The sequence below is a fragment of the Geotrypetes seraphini genome, chromosome 5 (genome assembly GCF_902459505.1).
Source record: "Geotrypetes seraphini chromosome 5, aGeoSer1.1, whole genome shotgun sequence".
In the NCBI taxonomy this organism is placed as follows: Eukaryota; Metazoa; Chordata; class Amphibia; order Gymnophiona; family Dermophiidae; genus Geotrypetes; species Geotrypetes seraphini.
The window spans coordinates 240,167,280-240,177,147 of NC_047088.1; positions in this window are offsets into that span (position 1 = coordinate 240,167,280).

Sequence of the window (9,868 nt, forward strand, 5' to 3'; positions counted from 1 at the left end):
AAAATGATGATTTGGAGGGACTTTAGTTAAATAACCTTAAGAGAGTTTTCCATATGAAAATACAAACTAGCAATTCCTGTCTTTGTTAACAGTATTTTTTTTGGGGGGGGTTAAAACAAACCTATGATTTTGCTACAGGATCTGTTTTACTTGCACAGTGGCAGACTGAGCCAAGTGTGTGAAGAATAGAAAAAAGGTTCATGGCCCATAGGGGACATCTGATGCCACTCTGCAGTGATACAGAAAAAAAAAGATGGATATTAAGCATTCCTGTCTACACCTTAAAAGTTCTTCTGTGTATCTCAGAGTGAAATGTCACTATATATAGTGGAGAAAGAAGGCTCCAAATCAGTCAGAAAGTTATAGTTCCACTGTTGAGTTATAGCTGTAGATTCTACTTTTTTTTTTTTTTTTTAGGTTATCTCAATATTTGTTACCCTCCTTTTATATTGACATTTTTTACATGAAACCATGCATGTTCATAGTCTAAAATAAAAATGCAAAATATTGAGATAATACATTTGTATGAAGGAAACATTTAAAAACTGTGCTAAATTCTATGGAAGTTTCCTACACAATCCCACCATACAGCCATAGAATTTAGCAAACTCTTCAAATATTTAAACTGCATCCTTAGGAACACTCCCTTACAGGGTCACTTTAGAGAGAGGAAGAGATAATGGTTACTGCGGATTGACAGACTGGATGGGCCATTTGGCCTTTATCTGCCATCATGTTAAAGTTCTATGACATCACAATGCAGGTGTAAAGAGCCTTAGCCAATAGGGAGAGGAGGAGATAGTGGATGCTGCGGATGGGCAGACTGGATGGGCCATTTGGCCTTTATCTGCCATCATGTTAAAGTTCTATGACATCACAATGCAGGTGTAAAGAGCCTTAGCCAATAGGGAGAGGAGGAGATAGTGGATGCTGCGGATGGGCAGACTGGATGGGCCATTTGGCCTTTATCTGCCATCATGTTTCTATGTTTCTATAACCATAAAGTTTTATGACATCACAATGCAGGTGTAAAGAGCCTTAGCCAATAGGGAGAGAAGGAGATTGTGGATGCTGCAGATGGGCAGACTGGATGGGCCTTATTTATGGTTAAAAAAATGGGAGCATATCACTCTTTTGTATCTGAAACTGCACTGGTTGCCGGTGGAGTCTAGAGTGCTGTTCAAGTGTTCATGCATCTGTTACAAAGTTACTTACTTTCTCATTTTTCATAGAGTCATTCTAATACAAATACATGGAGAGTGCAGCTATTTACATATCCTTCTGTAAAATCCTGTCCCTATAAGAAGTTCCTTGACAGAGCCTTTCTCAGGCTGCCAAATTGAATACATGGTTCGGTAAAATGAGGTTAGAAGCTTCTTCTTATTTAGATTTTAGGAAACTGCTAAAGACTCAATTATTTAATAAGTTGGTATCTTAACGCTTCTCTTTTAATTATGTTTATTTGATCTCTTTGCATTTTTATCTACGTGGTCTGCTTCTTACTCTGACGCATTATTGAAATGTTTGTATTGTCTCCTTGTTGTATTTAACAGGATACTTTCTATGGAATTGTATATATTATTTTATGTGCTGTGAGCCGCTTAGAACCTCCCCGGTATTATTATTATTATTATTTATCTGCCATCATGTTTCTACGTTAGATGCCAAGGCAGATAAGATCCCAGTGCAAGGACCAATCAGAGAGTCCAGGAGAAACCTTCTAGTGTTTGCTTTCAAAACCCATGTATAAAGCAGTGTCCCGTGCATGTGTGACATCATCATGTCAACGTTCGTGCATGCGTGAAGATCTTCCAGACGGGCCCTGAGCCTCCGGCAGAGGGTACCAGCAGGGAAAAGGCGTGGAGAGAAAGAGAGGCGCTGGTGCCAGCTGATTGCCTACAGGATGTATGGCCGGTAGGCAGTCAGTCAGTGCCTCTCCTCCTCCCCAGTGTGGCGCAGCACACATGAAATCTCAGGAGGCCAGTAGCGTACTTGGGGGGGGGGGGGCGCCCCAAGGAGGTGCACAGCCGGAATGACTGGCTCCCCTGCAGCAGTTTTTCCACTCAAAGCCGCAGCCATTGGCTCCTCGCGCGATCCACGGCTGCATCAGAAGTGTTCCCTCTGATGTCACGACGTCAGACAGAAGGCTTCTGACGCAGCCACGGATCACGCGAGGTGTCGATGTCCACGGCTTTGAATGGAAAACTGGCTGCAGCAAGGAACCGGTCAGAAATGCTGTTGCTACACAGGGCAGGGAAGAGAAATGTTGCTGCTGCACAGGGGAGGGGGAGAGAAATGCTGCTTCTGTAGCAACCAATTGGGGAGACAGAGGGAAGGAGGGAGAAGGAAGACAAGGGAGAGGAACCAGAGATGCCAAGTCCATGGGAAGGAGGGAAAGGAAATGACATACCAGACCATGGAGGGGGAGGGAGAGATGCCAGGGCATTGGGGGAGGGAAGGGAAGGAGATAGAGATGCCAGACCATGGTGTGGAGTGGGGAGGAAGGAAAGGAGAAGAGAGAGAGCTGCTAAAGCATAGGGGAGGGGATGGAGACAGAAAAATGGAGAGCTGAAATGAATCATTTACAAAGGAGAAAAGGGGCACATGATATTGAAGGGACACAGAAAGAGGGAAGATGCCATATGGAAGAGAGAAAGAGTGGACAGTGGATAGAAGTGGCAGAGAGTGTGGGCAGTGGATGGAAGGGATAGAGAGAGTGTAGGCAGTAGATGGAAGGGGTAGAAAGAGAGGGCAGAAGCTGGGCGGAAGGGACAAAGGGGGGTGCAGATGTTGCATGGAAGGGAGAGAGGACAAATGCTGTATAGAAAGAAGAGAGCAAAGAGAATATGATTAAAGCAGAAATGACAAAAGGTAGAAAGATATTTTTGTTGCTTTATTTAAAATCAAACATTGATAAAATTTTATAAATAGCAAATGGAAACAAGGCAATTTTTTTGGACTAAACCCCTTTTCTCAGGTCAGGACAGGATACCATAACAGCAGTATACTGTAATGTTCTGAAGAAAAATTTGGCCTCTGAAAGCTAATTGAAAAATGAATTAGTCCTATAAAATGGTATTTTCTTATTTCTCATTATTTGTTTTATTTCTATTGTATCAGTTTTTTCTAATTTACATCTACTGGCTTTATATTTTGCATAGTATTAGGGGCCATGTGTCACTGTTTCTGTGGTGTTGTGGTGTTGCATTGTATGCAGAGTCTGGCTTCTTGGCGGTTCAGTTTAACTTTTGTCTATGTATTTCTATTTTTAGTTTGTGATTATTCCATATTGGGCGAGGGTGTATCTGTTCTGTGTGTATGAAGAGGACATGGTTTTCTGTTGGCATTGACTGTACAGGATCAATTGACAGTGCATGATCTGGCTTGTTTAGTTTTACAATGTATGTGTTGGTGTTCTAGTGCTCACTGCAGTGTTTAAGATGCTGCCTTTTTCTAGGTACACTCTTGTGCGATATGTGGATTGTTACTAAAAATCATATTTTTCATATAGATGAGGGGGGGGGGTGTCAAAAAATGATGGGCCCTGGGTGTCCCATATGCTAGGTACACCACTGCAGGAGGCACACAGTTTGCGATATACTGGTGTAAAGTATCAGAAGGTTGGCTAAGGTAAGAAAAGATGTTTCCTATCCTATTTTTAATGGTGTTCTATTTCAGTTTTAATGATGCATTTTATTATAAACCGTTTTTGAATTATGCTGCAGCTAAGGTGGTATATCAAGCTTAATAAACGATAAACGATGTTTCCTTGAATTGCTGGGAGACTCCTAATCCTTTTGTGGCCAAAGCCAGCGCCAGGTTTGCATAGCAATGAAGTTAAACTAGTGTCCACTGTGACGGTAAAATATGGATGAAGTCAGCCCCCTTGTGAAGACTGTATTTGATCTACAGAGGCAGAAGTGAACAGTTTTCAGCATATATTGAGTACATTAATACTTTTCTGCTTTTGCTGGCTGTATCTGTGGAGGCTCCATGCCCAACCCTCACTCAGGCCATCACGGGTTACTGGTCACGAAAGCTAAAGTTTTCTACTTCCTGGATCATCAGATTTTCCTCCTTGAAACAGCATCCTGCTATCCAGAGTCCACATGCATTATTCCTAACATTTTAATCTAACGCGTGTGGACAGAATGCAATTGATATCAGAACCTCGAAACCAACAGCTGGCAAATGCAACCACCACTTGCTAAACCCGAATAGCAAGTTATTAAAGAATATGCAAGTTTATTCTGAATATAAATTGATCACCTACATATTAGATATAGCTGAAATATTATAGGTTTATAGCATTCATAGAAAAAAAAAAAGTTGATTAATTGTAACAGGCCATTGTTTGCAGCAGGGGGTGAGTCAAGGTAAACCGTTCAAAGCAAGAGATGAAATGGTTCCTGCCACACAGTACTTGGAGTCAGGGAAGGGAGGTCACCTTTAGATTGCTGGTCGGGGAGAGGGGAGCAGGTTATGTGAGGCATCTGAGGAATAGAGAGGTATTCGGTGTGGAGCATGTGTGGGAGGGTGGATATCAGAGGTTGAAAGAGTTTGTGGGGGTATTTGAAGCAGAAGTTTATGGGAAGGAAGGGGCAGGAAGTATGTGCGGGATACGTGGGGGTGGTATCTAAGGCAGTAGAAAGTGTGTCACAGATGTCTGATCCAAGAAAGGCATCTGAGTTGGGGGAACAGGGGCTGCGCGTATGTTGAGGGTACAGTAAGGATGAGGTATGTGAGAGTATGCATTTGTTGGGTGTTGTAGATTGGGGTGTCAGAGGCAGTGACACAGTGAGGGTGTTTGAAGCGGTGTTATTGTATATGTCAGGGATCTAGGAGGGGGGGCATCAGGTAAACATTAAGGATGTGGTGCTGATAGGGGGAGGTCTGGTTTAAGGAGGATTTCTGGGGTCAAAACACAGGGGTATCTTAAGTGGATGCACAGGGAGGGCTCAGAAGAACATTCCCCATGTAATTAAACTCTGGAATCTGTTGCCAGAGAATGCAATAAAAGCAGTTAGCTTAGCAGGTTATGAAATAGGTTTGTATAATTTCCTAAAATACAAGTCCATAAGACATTATTAAGATGGATTTGGGAAAACTTACCATTTATTTGTAGGATAAGCAACATAAAATCTGATTTACTCTTTTAAAGTCTTGCCAGGTACTTGTGACCTGAATTGGCCACTGTTGGAAACGCACAGGCTTGATGGACTTTCAGTCTCTCCCAGTGGGTAGACATGAATTTGTCTCTCTTCCCCTTGCCCCCTCCTCTTCCCGGGGTTCCCCTCCCAGACTCAAAACGTGATTACCTCAGCTGTCAGGGATCCCCCAAGCCCTGCTAGCGAAGATCTCCTCCTCCAGCAGCCAGAATTCTTTTTGAATTGAACAGCCATAAACGGCGTCCTCAACACAATCGCCTGTCCCCTGTATATGCTTAATATTCACTCACATGCAAAAATCAAGCATTACATAGGGGCTGGTTTCGGCAGTGCCTTGGGAGACATTGCAGTTGGTTGTTGAGTTTTGAAGGAGATCTGGCCACTGGAAGAGGAAGTGGCCAGGGCTTGGGTATCTCTACCAGTCAGAACAAGGGTGCACTAATTGTGGATGAGCCTGAGACCAAAATGGCTTGGACCCTGCCTACCTGAGCTCACGTGTGGCTTCACCACATCTATTAATGTGTGTTATGAATTGCAGATCTTATTTTATAAATTCAGTTCTGGGGCTTGTATTAGAGTAACGATCAAACTAAAAATTAAATCATAATGTGATGAGTGTGCTCAGTCCCTGCTCACACATTGGTCACCATAGCCAAAAGACCAGTGATTGGAGAACCATTATGGCAGCACTCGGTTCTTTCTTTTACCAAACCATGAATTATAGTACCGGTAATCACATAGTATAAAAGATAGCATAGAACATAAAAATAAAAAAAAGATGAAGCAAAAGTACTTATCTATGTGATGATAATGGCAAAATAGGCGCTCTGTTTAAAGTTGTCCTGCACGCTCTATTGAGTACTTTGGCTACTGGGCCGATGGCGTGGAGATCTTATTTTATGCCATGGGACCTAAAGGCATTAACATGTTGTATTAATATGGTTGCATACTTCAAGATAGTAGACACTTTAAACCAGGGGTGTCAAAGTCCCTCCTCGAGGGCCGCAATCCAGTCGGATTTTCAGGATTCTCCCAATGAATATGCATGAGATCTATTAACATACAAAGAAAGTGCATGCAAATAGATCTCATGCATATTCAATGGGGAAATCCTGAAAACCCCGACTGGATTGCAGCCCTCGAGGAGGGACTTTGACACCCCTGCTTTAAACAGTCTTCTGAGAGTAACTAATAAGAGAGGTACCACTGTTACTACTCTGAAGAAACGATAGTATTGCAGTGTAGCTTGTATGAATGAAGCTGGGACAGTTTCGGCTCAACAGGGTGACGTGAATGCATATTAGTTGAAGACATCAGTGGCAATCTGCCATGGTCAACATTTATTCATTCCCTTCAAATCAATTTTTAAAGCTTAATCCATCAGACCATTAAGTGATGAAGTCTGTAAGAATTTAGCTTCCAAGCACAGACATATTGACAAGTGGAAGTCTTCTTCTAGCAGCCATCATTTTGCAAAATGCACAGTTTTGATACAAATTATTGACAGTGGTACTGCATTACTCTAGATGGCATGAACTGTGCCATCTGAAATGGCCATGAAACCATAGAGTTTCCATTTGCATAAAATTCTATAATGCTGTGGTCATACCAGAAATGTATTTACAGAAGCAACTCTTTGTAAGCCATATACTATACTGTATATATCAAGCGCAGATATAAAAAAGTAATCATTTCAGTTAAATGTATTTCATATTCCTTTAACAGTGCTCACAAGCATTTCATGATCTTTAGATATCACAAATGAGGTTAATTTTAAAAAGCACTTATACAGCCAGTATCAGGTGTTGGCTATATAAGTACTTTTAATTATACTTCTTGCACATTGTTATATGGTTAAAAGTTATCCAGATAAAATTGAACAGGAGTAGAGCCATGCTGAATGAAGAACCAAGAGTTACAGGATTGTGAAAATATTTCACTGATAGATTTATAACTGTATCATTTGGACTACAGAAATAGTATGATTTGACTTATATTATTGTGATCCAGTCTGGTCACTGAAGCCAGCATTCTTCCCCTCAAGGATCACCTGCAGAATATAGTGCTCTTGAGAGCAGGCTTAAAGAAAAAGGCTAAAATCAGTAGTGGCTTCTTTACTCTCAGGGTGAGAAAATTAATGCTAAACAAAATTGTAGTCTCTTGGTCTTCTGTATCAGTTCCCAATGCTACTTCATGGTTGGTTAACACTTAAAGTCCCACAAGTTCTCAGAGCAGCAGAAAAGAGAGCTTTTAAAACAGCAGCTCTCTCCATAGGCAAATATATGCATATTAGCATTCCAATCAGTTTTCCTCAGTTTGGCAGATGAAAACAAAACAGTTGTCTCTCAATCTCAGGGAATCAATTCATGTCAGTCTTGCAGAATGGTATGCTCCTGCCACCTCCCATGTAGTTTCCCCTGACTAGCTACTTCCACCTGCTGGCAGAGAGTTGAACCCCTCTCCCCAATAGTAAAAGGACCTATTCAAATCTAGCCTCAGACCCAAGTTGTCTTTGTGTATGATTTTTCTTTAAGGAAATTCTTCTGGGGTTGCTTTGCTACAATCATGTTTGTTGTTGAATATATGCAAACCACAACAACAACAATACACTCCAAATTTGCCAAAATTCCTACTGTAGAAAAAACACAAAAAGGCAACCTAGTCACATCAAGGTTTGTGTGGGGGACGCTCAAGACGCCAAAATTGGCTCGCAACTAACAAACCAAAATGGGGTGAATATAATATAGGGTGCTCTCAGTGTGAACCCTCAGTGATAGGAGCACAGCTCCGACACTTCACTTCACTTACGGACCTCGCGGATCTAAACCCGCACGTCCTTAAAAATCCGAGGTCCGAGCCACTTTTCAGGTCCGTGCCACTTTTAGTCTCTGGCTCTGACAGAGCTCTATGACAATTTAACTCTGACGGATCCTAGCATGGGGAGGGAAAAGCATTAGGATCCAGACCTCAGATTTTTAAGGATGTGACGTGCAGTTCAGATCCGTGAGGTCCTGTTGTGTAGGACCCCTGAACGATTTGTTGAAGGGGACGAATAGATTGTTCAGAGGATCCTCCCAACAGCCAGTTCTAATGGTAGAAACAAAGAAACCCTCCCCCCTTTTTTGCCTGTCTTTAGCACATCTAGCTGAATACACAGATGTTATTAGTTCTTTTAAAACTGATTACTAGTTTGTACCATTAGCCGAGAGAGGGAAAAAAATTGAAGAGGATGAGCTTTTAGCTTTATAAAGAAGGACAGATGTGTCCATTGTTTGTCCATTAACAACATTAAGCCAATCCACCCAAACTGGGGCTTCTCTTTCCTCAACCCAAACTGCGGGAGGATCTGAAGTCCGCCTTCGCTTTCCCTGCAGCTCAGCTCAGGCCCCCGACTCCCTTGCGGACCTCACGGATCTGAACTGCACGTCACATCCTTAAAAATCCGAGGTCCGCGCACTTTTAGTCTGGCTCTGACAGAGCTCTATAACAATTTAACTCTGACGGATCCTAAAAGTGGCACGGACCTCGGATTTTTAAGGACGTGCGGCTTTAGATCCGCGAGGTCCGTAAGGTCCCTGAGGTCCACGTTTTACCCCTTCCCGCTGGAGATACATGCAACTGTTGCGCGAGTCAGAAAACATCTTGGATAGGAGGAGTTTGACAATTATAGAATCACAGCATAACTGTCTAGGAACTGGAACGGTTCATTTTCAGCCGAGGCCCTTCCTACCTGCGTGTGGTGACTGGAGATCGCTGCGGGGAGATCTTTGCTGGAGGTGGGACCAACGGAGGCATGGTGGATCGCTGCTGGTGGTTGCCTAGGATGGAGCGGCATCTGCTCTCTCATTGGGGAAGGGCTGGTGGTGTCTCCGGATCCGTGGAGTGGGACCGTGCCGTGGACTCCTCCTCCCGGTTGTCAGATGGAGGCAGATTGCTGTATTCTTCGGGAGCTGCCCATGACCATCCACCACCCACCTAGAGCAGTGCGGCCCGGCGCTAGATTGTTGTATCTCTGTGCATCTTCGGTCTGGAAGCGATGAGTCGGGGCTGCAGCAGCTGGAAAGCCCAAGCTGATATCTGTCCCATCTGGACTTTTGCTGTTGGGATTATTTAAAATATGCTGAGGCAACAGAGCTGCTTCAGGAAATTGGACTTCTGCCAGACTTATTTGATTTTGTTTTTCAATTTTTTCTTCCAGTTTATGAATTATTTAAAATTTTATTCCATTGTTTTTACCCCAATTATTTTTATTTTATTAACTGAATTGTTTTTATTTTATTAACCTCAAATTATGTCCTCTGGTTTTACCATTTTCCAGAGAAAGGAAAATGGTAAAACCAGAGGACATAATTTGAGGTTGAGGGGTGGTAGATTCAGGGGCAATGTTAGGAAATTCTACTTTACGGAGAGGGTAGTGGATGCCTGGAATATGCTCCCGAGAGTGGTGGAGAGTAAAACTGTGACTGAGTTCAAAGAAGCGTGGGATGAACACAGAAGATTTAGAATCAGAAAATAATATTAAATATTGAACTAGGCCAGTTACTGGGCAGACTTGCACGGTCTGTGTCTGTGTATGGCTGTTTGGTGGAGGATGGGCAGGGGAGGGCTTCAATGGCTAGGAGGGTGTAGATGGGCTGGAGTAAGTCTTAACAGAGATTTCGGCAGTTGGAACCCAAGCACAGTACCGGGTAAAGCTTTGG